This window comes from Miscanthus floridulus, chromosome 10, assembly GCF_019320115.1.
Source record: "Miscanthus floridulus cultivar M001 chromosome 10, ASM1932011v1, whole genome shotgun sequence".
NCBI lineage: Eukaryota > Viridiplantae > Streptophyta > Magnoliopsida > Poales > Poaceae > Miscanthus > Miscanthus floridulus.
In genome coordinates this window covers 20,308,749-20,324,863 of record NC_089589.1, presented here as the reverse complement: position 1 = coordinate 20,324,863, position 16,115 = coordinate 20,308,749, and the positions used below count along the sequence as shown (strand labels likewise).

Sequence of the window (16,115 nt, the reverse complement as noted above, 5' to 3'; positions counted from 1 at the left end):
CTCGGACAAGCAAAATCATCGGAGTAGCAGACATCAAGAAAGAAAACGTAGACCAGACAATACTGTGGCAATGGCCGACAAATCAAAGAAGTTTCCCAAACCCAGAAGATATGATGACATTGAAAGCATACGTTGCCCATTACACCCTGGCGGGAGGCACACCATCGGAAATTGCTACACTTTCAACGATCGATACAAAAGAAAAGATAGTAAGGAAAACGCCAAAGAGGACAATCAGAAAAAAGAAGAAGACAACCACGAGGACAAAGGATTCCAAAAACCTAGGGGAACGGTAGCAGTGATCTTCTCGGGGGCTCCGGATTGCAGAAGCAAACATCAAGAAAAACTAGCACTACGGACCATTATGACAGCAGAGCCGGCTACACCAAGATACCTCAATTGGTCACAGTATCCTATCCAATTCACCAGAGAAGACCAATGGACTAGCGTGGGAAACGCGGGCCATTATCCATTGGTTTTGGATCCAACTATAGCTGGTATGACCGTCACCAAAGTACTAATCGATGGAGGAGCTGGGCTTAACATCATCTTTTCAGAAACCCTAAGGAAAATGGGACTACAACTCGCCGGGATGATTACACCAACAAGCACGCCTTTTTACGGAATAGTACCCGGCAAAGCAGCCATGCCACTCGGACAAATTACTTTACCTGTTACCTTTGGAACTCCTTCAAACTACCGAACAGAGTTTATCAAATTCGAAGTCGCCGACTTCGACTCATCATATCATGCAATCCTAGGACGACCGGCGCTAGCCAAATTCATGGCAATACCACATTATCCGTACCTACTGCTTAAAATGCCAGGACCCCACGGTATCCTTTCTCTTCGAAGCGATTTAAAGCGCGCTTTTGACTGCGACGTTCAGGCGATCCAAATTGCAGCCAAAGCACAAGCTGACAATGGAAGAAAAGAAATAGCCACAATAGCGGCGGAAACAAGCCAGGAAGAATTAGAAATACCAGCTAAAAAACCCAGTATCATTGCACCACCAAAAGAAGCCGACGTCAAGCAAATCGACTTAGGCACAGGCGACACCTCCAAGACAGCGACTATCAGCGCTCACCTCTCGGCAAAATAGGAACTCGCGCTCACCAACTTTCTTCGGGACAACAAGGATATCTTCGCTTGGAAGCCAGCCGACATGCCAGGGGTCCCAAGAGAGTTGGCTGAGCACAGAATTGATGTTAACAAAAGCTCCAAACCTGTAAAACAACGGCTACGACGATTCTCACCCGACAAGAAGGCAGCAATTAAAAAGGAAATAACAAAACTGATGGCAGCCGGATTCATCAAGGAGATCCTACATCCAGACTGGCTAGCGAACCCGGTCCTTGTTCAGAAGAAAAACACAGACGAGTGGCGCATGTGCGTCGATTACACAGATCTCAACAAACATTGCCCAAAAGATCCGTTCGGGCTACCACGCATTGACCAGATAGTTGACTCGACAGCAGGATCTGCATTATTATCTTTTCTCGATTGCTATTCAGGGTATCACCAGATCGCACTAAAAGAAGAAGACCAGAGCAAGACATCTTTCATCACCCCGTTTGGTGCCTACTGCTACAAGACCATGTCATTTGGACTAAAAAACGCTGGCGCCACGTACCAAAGAGCTATCCAGACTTGCCTTGGGAATCAAATCGGTGAAAATGTGGAGGCATACGTGGACGACGTGGTGGTGAAAACAAAAGACCCAGACACCCTAATTGAAGATTTACAGCAAACGTTCGAAAACTTGAAGAAATGGAGATGGAAATTGAATCCAAACAAATGTGTATTTGGAGTTCCCTCAGGGCAACTACTCGGATTTTTGGTCAGTCAGCGCGGGATTGAAGCCAGCACCAAACAAATTCGAGCCATAACAGAAATGGGCCCACCTAGAAGTGTCAAAGATGTGCAGAAACTAACAGGATGCATGGCGGCCCTCAACCGTTTCATATCAAGACTCGGCGAAAAGGGGTTACCTTTCTTTAAACTACTAAAGAAGACAGACAAGTTCGAGTGGACAACAGAAGCCGACGAAGCTTTCAAAAAACTTAAAGAATACCTCACTTCATCGCCTATCCTGACACCCCCAAAGAAAGACGAAGATATGATGCTATATATTGCGGCAACTCCCACAGTAATCAGCACAGCAATAATCATAGAAAGAGAAGAAGAAGGGCGTGCGTATAAAGTACAACGTCCAGTATACTACATCAGCGAAGTACTGTCAGAATCCAAAATCCGGTACCCACATGTACAAAAACTACTCTACGCTTTACTCATTACCTCTCGGAAACTTCGCCATTATTTCGAAAGCCACAAGATTACTGTAGTGACAGATTTTCCACTCGGAGACATCCTACACAACAAAGACGCCACAGGGCGCATATCCAAGTGGGCAGTTGAAATTGGAGCTCTGGACATCAATTTCACCCCACGAAAAGCAATCAAATCTCAAGCCCTCGCCGATTTCGTGGCCGAATGGACAGAGATCCAACAGCCCTTATCAGATACAATCCTCGACCATTGGAAGATGTACTTTGATGGATCACTCAAACTAGGCGGGGCCGGAGCAGGCGTTCTCCTCATTTCTCCAGAAGGAAAACAACTCAAGTACGTCCTTCAGATATTATGGCAAGCTACAAATAACGAAGCAGAATATGAAGCCCTCATCCACGGGCTACGAGTCGCGATTACCCTCGGAATAAAAAGATTACTCGTATACGGCGACTCAGCAGTGGTCATCAACCAAGTCAACAAAGATTGGGACTGCACCAAAGAAAACATGGGTGCTTATTGTGCCGAGATACGGAAACTTGAAAAACACTTCCAAGGATTAGAAATTTTACACGTTCTACGCGATTCCAACATTGCAGCAGATGTCCTTGCCAAACTTGGATCAGACAGAGCAAAGGTTCCACCTGGCGTATTCATAGAAGAACTATCAGTTCCCTCTATCAAACAACCCGGTGAAACAACACAAGAAATCCAGGCTAAAGGCGTTCAGATCCTGATAATCAACACTTCATGGACCCAAGTTTTCATTGACTATATCAAAGAAAACAAATTACCAGCAAATAAGGCAGAAGCCACCCAAGTTGTTCGCAGAAGCAAGAACTACGTTCTAGTAGGAGATAAACTTTACAGAAGAGCAGCATCATCAGGAGTACTCCTAAAATGTGTCTCATTTGAAGAGGGTAAAGAGATCCTAGACGAAATACATTCAGGTTGCTGTGGAAATCATGCCGCTTCAAGGACACTGGTTGGCAAAGCATTCCGTACCGGATTCTACTGGCCAACCGCTTTGAAAGACGCAGAAGAGCTTGTCAGAAAATGCAAAGGTTGCCAAATGTTTGCAAGACAAGCCCATGTACCAGCTCACAATCTTATCTGCATTCCACCCGCTTGGCCTTTTTCCTGCTGGGGGCTAGACCAAGTAGGACCCCTGAAAAAAGCAAAAGGCGGCTTCGAGTACATCTTTGTGGCAATTGACAAGTTTACCAAGTGGATTGAATACAAACCACACGCGAAATACAGCGCAACCAAAGCAGTCGAGTTCATCCAAGACATTATGCACCGCTTCGGCATGCCAAATCGAATCATCACAGACCTAGGCTCACCCTTCACAGCTACAGAATTCAAAAGCTGGGCTCAAGACTGTGGTTTCAGTATAGACTACGCGTCCGTTGCACATCCAGAAGCCAACGGACAAGTAGAAAGAGCTAATGGACTCATACTAGCCGGATTAAAACCAAGGTTATACGAAGAACTAGTGGACTATGGGTCCAAATGGATTGAAGAACTACCGAAAGTAGTGTGGGGGCTACGAACTCAAATAAGCAGAGCAACAGGCCACTCACCTTTCTTCCTAGTTTACGGGTCAGAGGCCGTACTACCCGCCGACTTGATCTGGACATCCCCGAAAATAGAACAATATGATGAAGGAGAAGCAGAACACACAAGAAGATTAGAACTCGACAGCTCAGAAGAAGTCAGAATAAACGCTACCCTCCAAACAGCTAGATACCTACAAGGTTTAAGACGGCACTACAACAAGAATACCCAATCTCGATCACTACAAGGTGGAGACTTAGTGCTAAGAAGGATACAAAAGACTGATGGACGACATAAGCTACTCAGTCCTTGGGAAGGCCCGTTCATTGTCACAAAAGTCACTGGACCCGGCACATACAAGTTAATGACCGAAGATGGAAAAGAAGTCAGCAATACATGGCACATCAGCCAGCTAAGAAGATTCCATGCGTAAAAACAACTCAGGAAAAACAGACATGCAAGCCGCAAGGGACCTACGTTCACAACCAACGAAAGACAATACTCTTCAAAAACATATGTATTAGTTTATACTCATGATCAATAAAGATAATATTCATCCACAGCATGCCGTGTCATGACTTCCAACGAGTTGTTTTCACGAAACAAAAAGCAAAATGGCTGAAAACATGCCTGAGCATTCCGGCCGAGAGCAAAATAGCTGAAAAGATGCTTGAGCCCGCCGATGAGGGTAGCTAAAAGCTAACACCCGAAACAAAAAGCAAAATGGCTGAAAACATGCCTGAGCATTCCGGCCGAGAGCAAAATAGCTGAAAAGATGCTTGAGCCCGCCGATGAGGGTAGCTAAAAGCTAACACCCGAAACAAAAAGCAAAATGGCTGAAAACATGCCTGAGCATTCCGGCCGAGAGCAAAATAGCTGAAAAGATGCTTGAGCCCGCCGATGAGGGTAGCTAAAAGCTAACACCCGAAACAAAAAGCAAAATGGCTGAAAACATGCCTGAGCGTCCCGGCCGAGAGCAAAATAGCTGAAAAGATGCTTGAGCCCGCCGATGAGGGTAGCTAAAAGCTAACACCCGAAACAAAAAGCAAAATGGCTGAAAACATGCCTGAGCATTCCGGCCGAGAGCAAAATAGCTGAAAAGATGCTTGAGCCCGCCGATGAGGGTAGCTAAAAGCTAACACCCGAAACAAAAAGCAAAATGACTGAAAACATGCCTGAGCGTCCCGGCCGGGTGCAAAATAGCTGAAAAGATGCTTGAGCCCGCCGATGAGGGTAGCTAAAAGCTAACAACCGAAACAAGTCGGCCGAATTTAACTTCAAAAGACCCTCCAGCACTTCGTTCCGAAAAGCAAGAGGCTCGGGGGCTACGTCCAGATAGGAAAAGAACGAGTGCCACTCAAGAAAGCACTCGGATGCCGAAGTTTATCAAGGCAGCATTCTATACCGAGTCATTTCACATAGCGCAGGCGAAAGGTTGTTAATGCAAAGCACTCGACGGATCACAAGGGAGAAAGAAAAGAAAAGTACTCGACAAGTCGAGAGGCTTCGTCAGAATAACGCGCAGAGTTATTTTACGGAGCAGAGACAGGAACAGGACAAAGTACTCAGCAAGTCAAATAACTTCAACCGCACCCAGGCAAAGAATACATCAACAAAATAAAGAATCTTCATTTAAAAAGGAGTACAATATTACAAGAGAACGCTCAATTGAGTCAGGCATTGTCATCAGAAAAAGAAATATCAATACTTAGACTATCTACAACTCTACTGGCTAGATCTTCGACCTCAGGCTCCATCTTTTCAACGGCGTCGAGATATTCTTGGCTTTCAGCTTCTTCCGCTATCTTGGAGAGGGGCGCCTCTGGAGCAAGGACCCGGACCTGGGCCAGCACATTCTTGGTACAAACTTGGGCACACCTCTTCGCGAACTCTTGGAAACGAGTCGGAATCCGGGGAATGAACTGCGCCCAAGATTGCCCGTCATCCGCCGGAGTCCGAAGGACATCGGCTACTGAACGAAAAGATTTCCACAAAGCATTCCAATTCTCAGTAGCCGTCGCCAGCTTCCCGGACAAGTTTTCAATAGTTTTTTGGGCCTGCACAAGATCTCTGTCAGCTCCGCGCCTAATCAACCTAGCAAGGGCAAGTTCTTCCTCAGCATGAGTTATTACCTCCTCAGCTTTATTGTGACTAGAACGGACAAGAGCTTTCATTTCTTCAATACCCTCCGAGAGCTTCTGCTTCTCAACTCGGAGAGCTAGGCAAGACACCCAAGAACAAGTTAGCAGGAAAACAAGTCAAAATACAAGAAGAAACAGGCAGAACCCACGGCACCTTTGCATTCATTCTTCGCAGACTCCACTGCAGCATCTCTCTGCTTCTCCGTCTCCACTACCCGGGCGCGAAGGGTTTTCTCCTCTTTCTGATGCACTTGACGCTCCGTCTCCAACTCAGCCCGGAGGAGGTCAAGATCGGCTTTCAGAGCGTCCACCTCCGAAGACAGCTTCCTCTCATTCTCAGATGAGAAGAAGAAGCCAGAATGATCGCGAGAGAAAGACTGAGCAAAAAAGAGGCAAAGAGAGACAAGACGTAAGGGTAAAAGAGAAACAAACACGCAAAAAGAAATAGCAATAAAACCTACCTGAAGTTTCTCACCAAAAGAAGACGCAAGGGTCGACAAGCTCCCCCAGGCTGCGGTCAGCTCCGATAACCGATGAGTGGCATCAAACTGTTGCACCACAGTCACCAGAAATCGAAGGGCCGCCGGAAGCAAGAGAAGGGGAAAAAGAAGCCGGCTGGGGTGAAGCAGGAGCGACCAGAGCAACCTCCAGGGAAGCCGGAGCTAAACCCCCAGAAGAACCCGGCGCGACGGCCACAGTTACCTCCGGAGCGACCAAATCCGCGACTCCGCCAGGTAGCTCTGAAGCCCCCGCCGCGACTTCATCAACAGAATGTTGCGAGTCTCGAAGCTCAGAACTCGTTGGCATGACGGGAGGCGGAGAAGAAGTCGATGAAGAAATTAGAGAAGACGAAGCACTGAAAAGTGATAAAAGGAAACACCAATAAGAACCAGAGGGAGGAAGATAAAAGCCAAAAAGATGAAGCAAGAATCTACTCACCCGACTACTTTTTTCTTTGCGAAGCCAAGAGAAGGCCTCGCAGGGGGAACCACGACGGCGAAGACGTCCCCGCCGCCCAGCGACGGGAGCGGGACAGCCGACAGCGGAGCCGCGGAAGAAGTCGGGGCTGGAGCGGTGGAAGAAATCCACACCGAAGGAGCAGTACAGCTCGGGGCAGAAGCAACCAAAGAACTCGACCCCGGAGCTTCGGAAGAGGTCGGCGCGAGAGCCTCGGAAGAACTCACGCCTGACCTCCGATTACTTCAAAAAGTTCAAGACTAAAATTAAAAACAAAGAGGAAAAATTCAAGCCGACAAGAATATGAAAAACGACTCACCGCCGCATGATGAGAGGAACTTCATCATCCTCTTCTTCCTCAGCCAGCGAAACCAGAGCACCCGCTGAAAAAGAGATGAAAAGTACTCGGTTCAAGAGAGAAACATGAAAATAAAAGAACAAGGAATACTAAATGTGCTCACCTAAGAGCATGCTAGCAACAACTGGAGTACCTGAGGGAGTACTTGGTTTGCGAGGCTTCTTGGAGACAGGCAAGCCAGATGAGGACCCGTCCATTCGCCCCCTCTTCGGGACACTGCGAGGACCGCGAGGGACTAGACGAGGAACATACTCTTCATATACATCATCAAATCTGAAAGAGACCCCAGGAAGGGCTGTAAAAGTTTGAGACTTACTAATTGCAGAAGTACCGGCTGAACGATCCCCAGCCTCCGCCACAGCAGGGAGAACATCAAGGGGGATCGGATCAACAAAGTTCCGCCCAAGCACCTACGAAAAAAGACAAAACACCAAGACAAGGAAAAACTAAGCAAGAACGGACGCAGAAAGAGTACTTAAAGAACTCAAATAAAAAGAAAAAGGAGAATAGGCAACTCACAGCCGGGGGCGGGTTGTTGGCCGAGTACTCAGGGACGGCAGGAGGAATGACGCTCACTCCTTTCAACATCTTCTGAAGGCGCTCGAGTACCTCCTCACCGGTCAGCTCAAGAGCTGGGACCATGCGCGAAGGATCCTCGGCCCCAGAATACTCAAAGCCGAGATGTTCTCGCTCTTTCAAGGGCTGAACCCGGCGACGAAGGAAACTTGAAACAATACCAAAGCCGGTCAAACCTTGCTGTTTCAGCATGCTAATTCTATCAAGGAGTGGCTGGATCGCTTGAATCTCAGCAGGTGACTCAAGCTTCTTGTCCCATCGGTCATTAACCACGGGACCAGATCCGGAGTGAACGACAAGAGAAGGGATCAAATTGGCGGCGTAAAACCACTCGGCACGCCAATCTTTGACAGAATCGACCAAGTCGTAATCAAAAAACTTGATTTTAAGACCCTGGCGAAACTGAATCCCGCAACCGCCGAGGGCACTGGTTTCCTCACGGCGGGGTTGAGGTTTCAGGCGAAAGAAAAAGCGAAAAAGAGAGAGAGAAGGAGGGATCCCAAGGAAGGCTTCACAAAGATGAACAAAAACGGAAAGATGGAGAACAGCATTGGGGGTTAGATGGTTCAGACTAACCCCGAAATAGCCAAGAAACTGATGAAGGAAGGCGGAAGCAGGAAGACAAAGTCCGGCGCGGACAAAAGAAACGAAAAGGACAATCTCACCAGGACCCGGAGCCGGAACCCGATGCTCGCCCGGAACTCTCCATTCAGCGATGACTTTGCTTTGGATCAAGCCATCACTAACAAGCTCGCGCAGCTGGTCTTCGCCGGTCGTCGGAACAGGCCAAACCTTCTGAGCCGCCCTCATGGCCACGAACTCCAGGTTTTCAATCAAAGACAGGGATGACTCCTCGTCCACGAAGGTCGCCTGAGACTTGCTTGCGGTCTTCTTCTTTCCCATGAACTGGCGGAAGCAAAGAAGGCGCTAAGGAGGACGAAGCTAAAATAATGGCGCTCGGGCAATGACGACAATGACGGCGGCGGGTTTCTGAGAACTAGGGTTTAAAAGCAAGAGCTAGATGACAAGGGAAAGGAAGATAAAAGGGTCTTTAAATAGATTTCTCAACGATACAAACGGCCCATAAGGCCCGTTAAAGCGCAGCGTGGAAACGCAACGGTCCATTTACCGACGCAGCTAAAATGATGGAGGGCACGAATCCACACAACGGTACAAACCAACGGGCAGATTTCAGACTTATCCGCACAACACCACAGCAGGATTATCAGATAACTACAAGAACAACTCGTCGAACCGAGAAGAAAGAAAGGGCTAACTCGATAGCCTCATGAACGACAGGGATCACAACAGAAAGGTCAAAGACAACTAAGAAGACAAGATTCGTTACATTACAAGCGACTTCAAAAATAGAAGATTACAAACCTTACAAGACCCGACGAACTCGGCACCACGAAAAGCAAAGTAGCAAAGAGGAACACGGGCACGACTAAGCTCTGGAACGACTACGTGTCCCAAATTGCTACTCGGAAGGACAAACCGCCATCAGCTACACTGTTTTCTTCAAAGGACGAACGCAGTGCATCCAAGGCGGAAATCGGCAGCACGGCAGGGCAACATGGAGCAGAGAAGGCCGGCGGGCATCTGTCTACCCAAGACCGATGTGATGCTGGATATGGTGTTGATCTGCACCGGACGGTCTCAAGACAGGCGACGAGGATCAACCCAGAACTGCCGGATGAAGGAACAAAGCCCACATCACAAGACTTCCTCCAACTACCACCACGTACATCCTGGCACAATGCTGTCGCGGGATTAGCCTACCTCTAATCCCTATCACAAGACTTCCTCCAGCTACGACAAGACACACAGGAACTACAAAATACGCCCGGGGGCTGCTCTACTTCACAAACTACCATGTTCACAACCAAGAAGTTTTCAACAGAATGGCCAATGGATGCAAGCAAGCACTCCGGGACAGTACTTATAGGCCAAAGGATCGGCGCACATGGACCAAGGGTACCAACGAAATAAACCCAACAAAGGACACAGTGAAAGGACAGGACTCAATAATGGATGACTCAGGCGAGAAGAAACAGTACTCGAAGACGGGCATATTCGGAAGAATATACCAGCACAGTACAACCCGTGAACAAAAGGCATTTACACTCAACCACCACCACACAACTACATCTGACAACAGCAGACTATCAAAAGAATACGCCAACACCTCGCATCCGATTCCTTCCTGAACAAAACAACACGGATATACGCTCAAAAAAAAAAAGAACCCGGATTGAAGAAAAACAACCCAGATAAGTTGAGAACAGAAATCAAGACAAAAAAGAACTTGGATTGATCAGAAAACAACCCGGATGAGGTACATACAAGTTCAGAAAGAACCTAGACGAAGTGCAAACAACCTGGAAGAGGTACATCAAGAGCCAGAGAAGTCTAGAAATGACCTGGATGAATAAAAACAACTCGGAAGAGCATCACGGCTTAGTCAAACACTAAGCTCGGGGGCTCAAGTACTCAAGACTACAACAAAGACAACACATCAAGACCCTTCATCCGACTTCTATTCTAAAGAAAAGTACTCGGAGAAGGCTCGGGGGCTGCGGGATACATAACCCCCAAAAATTTTTTGAAGACAAGAATCTGGACCCTCCAACTTTTGCAAGCAAAAGCAAGAGGCTCGGGGGCTACACTCAGTGAGTGCAATTTTTACGAAAAATTGCACCCACCCAAAAAGAACTCAGAGCAACCAAGAAGACTAAAGGGACCCTCTGGCTTCTTGTCCCAACAAGCAAGAGGTTCGGGGGCTACACTCACTGAGTGCACTTTTATTCAAAAGTGCACATCAGCTGGAGAAAAGACGAAGAAGACCATCTCAAGATTTCACTTCAAGAAAGAACCCGGAACAAGTCTACAAACAACCCGGCCCTTGAAGCTCAATCATGAAATGCTCGGGGGCTTGTCGATGCGGGACCCATAAGGTTCCCCACGGAGAAGAGAAAAGAAGACCTAGTCCAACTAGGATTTCCTACATGTAATCCTATTAGGACTAGTTACACGTAATCCTACTAGGATCTCTACTTTGTAACCGACTAGGACTCCCGCCTCTCCTGAACTATATAAAGGAGGGCAGGGGTCCCTAGATCAAAGAACACACACATAGACAACAATTGTACGACACAACCCTTGACAATCAATCCAACGCAAAGGCTAAGGCCGACTGGACGTAAGGTTATTACTCGATCTACGATCGAGGGCCTGAACCAGAATAAATCGACTGTGTCTTGCGTTAACCATCGAGTTCGGCATACGCCGAAGCCCGAACATACTGCCCCGGGTACCCCCGTGGCAGGCTATCGGTGGTAAAACATCGACAACCACATGAACTGGAATCTCAAACTAAGCAGGTAAGCTACTTTACCACAGATTCTGGAAAGTCAGAAGCATGATACCTTTTGATACTGGATGGATGTGGTCTAGTGCCGATTTCCACGAGAGCAAAAAATGAAAAGATAGAAATGCTCATCGCCAAGTAACTGGTGTGATTAGCTTGGACAATTTCTAAAACCTCCTACATCCACAGTCAGAAGCAAATGGAAACCTTTCTTCATATATTTAAACACCAACTAATAATATTGTGAAACATGTACCACCCAAACATTTAGGTCCAACAAACTAAAAGAGTTAGCACAAAAAGGGGAAGGAAAACTAAGTATCCACCTTGCCTGTTTTCCCCTATCAAAACCAGAGGGTTCAAACCATTTGGACCCGAAGAAATGAATCCATTCTTAGACCACACCAAACTGTTTCCTCTTGCAATCCAAACCGAACCAGTCCATCAATAAGTGCAGCCCATTTGCATCCAAACTAAACTTGACCCAGCAGAAAAATGAAATAAGAAAAATTTTCATTGCACCAGTCACAAATAACTTTTTTCAAAACTCGATGCCGAAGTGTCAAAAGGCCAGCTAACATATCATTTTGCTTATAATAAAGTGCAATCTAGCAGAAGAGGAACCTCTCACTTTGCTACCAGGAACTGTGTCCTCTTCCAGACAGAAAGATGCCAAAAAAGTACTTATTGATTGGATGCCATTAGCTAACAACCATGCTTATGCAATTCACAAACAATTTGCAGCTCTATGTGGCCACGAATATTCAACTGGAGTAAACATTTAATTAGATCATGCTGCTCAACCATGGGTTAACAAAGCAGGTCTACCATCCAGTCAAAGCTTATAGTCTTGTCAAATTCTAGAATATTATGATATTATACACTTCTGTACCAAATATAATATTGTACATTTTTTGTAGGAATAGTACATTTTTTCCTTATTGTTGACCATAAACAGAAGCATTTAGTGGAAAGTGTTGCCCTGAAACTTAAAATGAAGTTTGTTTGTATAGCAATGTAACTCCCTAATGAAAGTTGACTCGATACAGTAACTCGATAATATCTGCTAGGAACCTTTTGACATAAATTTAACCATTAGTAGTAATAAAAATAGGAGACTTTGAACCATGCAGATAAAAGAGCATCGGATAAGAATCAGCATTTCTCTATAATATATGTTGCTACCAGTGTTCTGTTTAGTTTTAGATTTCAGCAGTGTCTAAAACAAGCAGGGAAAATGCATGGACAATTGGACATTATGACAAGAGAGAATTACCAGCTACAAAACCGCTTGACACATCAAGGGCAAGGGATCATTAAACTTAGCAAAAGAATTAAAAACTGAAGCAAAAATTGCAGTCAATTCCCATCAGATTAAGGCCCTGTTTGGTTGGGCTTTTGGCTTTGGCTTTTGGCCCCAAAAGCCAAAAGCCCAACCAAAGGGGCTGCTTTTGGAGGGTGCTTTTTCAGAAGCAGCTGCTTTTCCGTAGTTCATTTTTGAAAGCTGGTTTGACCCTGCTTTTGGCTTTTGGCTTTCTGCTTTTCGAAATTGGTGGAATAAAAAGCTCTTCCATAGTTGTTTCAAGAGAGATAAAGATAAAAGGTATATTTTATACTTGTTTAACCAAACAGCTTTCAGCTTTTCTACAGCTCACAGCCCACAGCAGCTTTTCCACAGCTCACAGCCCACAGCAGCTTTTTCCCACAGCCACAGCTCAACCAAACAGGGCCTAAGTAACATGATATAAATATTCATATTCAGGCATCAAGAGAAACCTTTCTATTTTATACATGTTGCCTTGATTCTCTCAGCCGCCTACTTCCTTCTGGGTGCTGGAGGCTAGCGCAGAGCTATAGGGTGCCTCGCCGTGACACTAAAATTCATTGTATCACAAGATTCTATTTACCACTAACTATTTGGCTTAATTAAGCAAAAAGCCTACTTTTGACTAAAAGAAATCAGTAGCCTAGAAATCACACTGGGAAGAATATTCAATTCATAAGACATGGGAGGATAGATTAGCGAGAGGTGTGAGGCACGACAGGAAAAAAAGATACAGCCTGAGGGGGATGCTGCTCTCCTGGATGACTTTGCTGCAATGGCAGGTCCCGTAGCAGCTCATCCATCAGGCAGAATGTGTCGATTGCCTGCCTCTGCCTAGGCCGGATCCTTCCCCGCACTCCGTCAGAGCAGCCACTGCTGCAGCCATCAGTGGAGGTGGCGGCAGGGAGATAGCTCATGCCTGCAATGCAATCAGAGGATAGGACTTCAAAATTCGCACCTAATATACTACTCATCCGTACATATCAGGACATCGGGACATAAGAACAATCAGTGATGAAACCTAAATCGAACATGTCATGGAGACCTGAGTCCAATACATCATGGAGAACCAAATCGATTCCGTCTGGATACGAGAGGCCGAGACGGATGTGCCTCGCGTGCGAGGTCCGGCAAGCAGCAACGCCACCGCAGCGGAGGAGGGAGCAGGGCCATGGACGGTGACCTCTGGCCGCCGGGAGGCCGAGACAGATGGGCGTGGCTGGGGAGGGCGCGTGTCCGTGGCCGACGAGCGCCGACCACCGGCTGACGGGTGACCGAAGTAGACGGGCGCACGTACCTGTGGCGGCGGCCTGTTGGGTTCCGTCGCCGGGATCTGGACGGAGCATGCCAGAGTACTCGAGCAGCGCGGTGAGCGCCGCTTGATGAAGCTGGACGCCGAGAAGTGCACGCCGTACCTCCTGGACGGCACGGGCGGCCGGCTATTCGCCTCGTCGTCCGGCCTGGGTGGTTGCGGCGGCGGTCTGAGTGATGGCCGCGGGTCTGCACGCGCCGGCGGAGCCTCGGAGGCTGCAGGCGTCGCTGGGGCGGGGACACGATCTCGCGTCGGGGTGCCGTAGCTCGAGCACTCCTTGCCTGCGGTCGTCGTCGCTGCGAGTGGGAGCGCCGCCGCCGCAGCTACGAGTGATGTCGCCGTCGCTGCTACGGAAATTTTTTTCCCTGCTCGTGCGTGATTTCGGGGAGGGGTTGCGGGGGAGCGGAGACGCATGCGACGCCTTGCGGGGAAGGGGAGCGGAGACGCTCTGGGGTGGGAGATCCAAAGAATATCGGCCGTCGGATGTGGTTGAGTAAGGAGAGAGAACGAGGAAGAGTTAATTTAGTGCGTACGTTTTTAATGTCATCTTTTTCTATATACGTTTTGTGGGGTGGACGTAGTTTAAATCATGACTGTAGAGGTGGAATTTGTTTGGTGACTGTAGAATAATTTAAAGTGGTGTATTATAGGGGTAGAGATTCTGTTAACAATAGCATGACTATAGATACTTAGGCTCTGTTTAGATTCCAAAAATTTTCACCCCAAAGTGTCACATCGAATCTTGTGGTATATGCATGGAGTACTAAATGTAGACGAAAAACAAAACTAATTGCACAGTTGGGTGAGAAATCGCGAGACGAAACTTTCGAACCTAATTAGTCCATAATTAGACACTAATTGCTAAACACAAACGAAAATGCTACAGTACCCAAAACCAAAAATTCTTGCCAACTAAACACGCCCTTATTGCCATCGCGCCTGCGCCACGCGTGGGCCGGCTTGCTGGGCCGCTCGCGCCCCGCCCCCGCGTTGGGCCGCGCTCACCGCGCCGTGGGCCACGGCATGGGTCGCCGGCCGCGCGCCCCGTCTGGGCCGGTCTTGTGCCGCCCACGCCTAGGCCGCGTGCGCGCGCTGTGTGCCTGGGCCGCTCGTCCGCGTGGGCCACCGCGGCTGCGTGCTGGCCGCGTAGCCCAGTGCCTGGAGGAAATTTCATTTCCTTTTTCTTATTTGCAGAAACTTCATAAATCCGCCAAAAGTGTAGAAAAATCACAAAAATACCAAACCAATTTTGTTAGTCTCCTAAAATCATGATCTATCGATTAGTGTATTTGGTTCATCTAGTTTTAGTGTTGCTCTAATTATTTTAAAATGTTCAATATTGTTAAAATGTGAACTTGTGGTAATTTTTGTGAGAAAATGGTGATAGTGTTGACTCTGAAAATTTTACAGTAAATTCCTAATATTATTAGCTACTCACTGTAATTTTTGTAGCTCCAGAATAATTAGTTGCTAGATAGATAATGATGCTCTATTTCGAATAAAGATTAAATCGATAGAATGGAATAAAGAAACAACTTGGGTTTATATAACTGAAACACTTGTTGGGAAATGACACCTTTCTCGACGATGTTGATATATAGATTAGTACGTTAATCATTAGAGCTAGCTTGTTAGTTCGTAGTATGTACTCTGTTTAATGAGTTGTTGTTGCCTTGTTAATTAACTGTTGCATCATCTTTCCATCGCATTGCATACCATAATAGGGATGACGATGGATCACGGAGTCATTGGGAGTTACTGATGAGATGGTACTTTTGGAGATCGTGTCACCAAGATGGAATACTAACTTTTAGTTATATGTTACCTAGGCAAGCCCCGATGCATAACCCCTACTTTTCTGCACTTTATATTATGTTTGTGCATTAAGTTTTAAGGAGTTAAATGGAACCCACTTACATATATACATATTTATCCTACGAGTCTTACTAGTATGACAAGATCGTGTAGTTTGCCATGGTACAGGACTTTGGTAGAAGTCGAGTGATTGCCTGTCACTCGTGAGAGATATGAAATATATTATTATTGTTACTATATTATTATCACCTGAAATATATATATATATATGAATGATAATTGGAGACCGGACGGAATGGTACTTTGGATCTGGACTTAGTTTGGCATTCGAGCGATGCTCGGATTGCATTTGTTTCGCCTGTGTCAGTTAAGGACCGACCGTTGCATTGGGTTCTAGGTAGGTCACAGACTTATCC

General features: G+C 46.8%; 1 long non-coding RNA gene across 1 annotated transcript; it reads right to left on the bottom strand.

Moving 5' to 3' along the window:
• Positions 1-7,262: 7,262 nt before the first annotated feature.
• Positions 7,263-7,731, bottom strand: LOC136487459 (uncharacterized). Its single transcript, XR_010767267.1, has 3 exons — positions 7,619-7,731; positions 7,436-7,537; positions 7,263-7,327 (listed from the first exon to the last, which is right to left on the bottom strand). It is a non-coding gene; the product is annotated as an uncharacterized lncRNA (long non-coding RNA).
• Between the last annotated feature and the right edge of the window lie 8,384 nt (positions 7,732-16,115).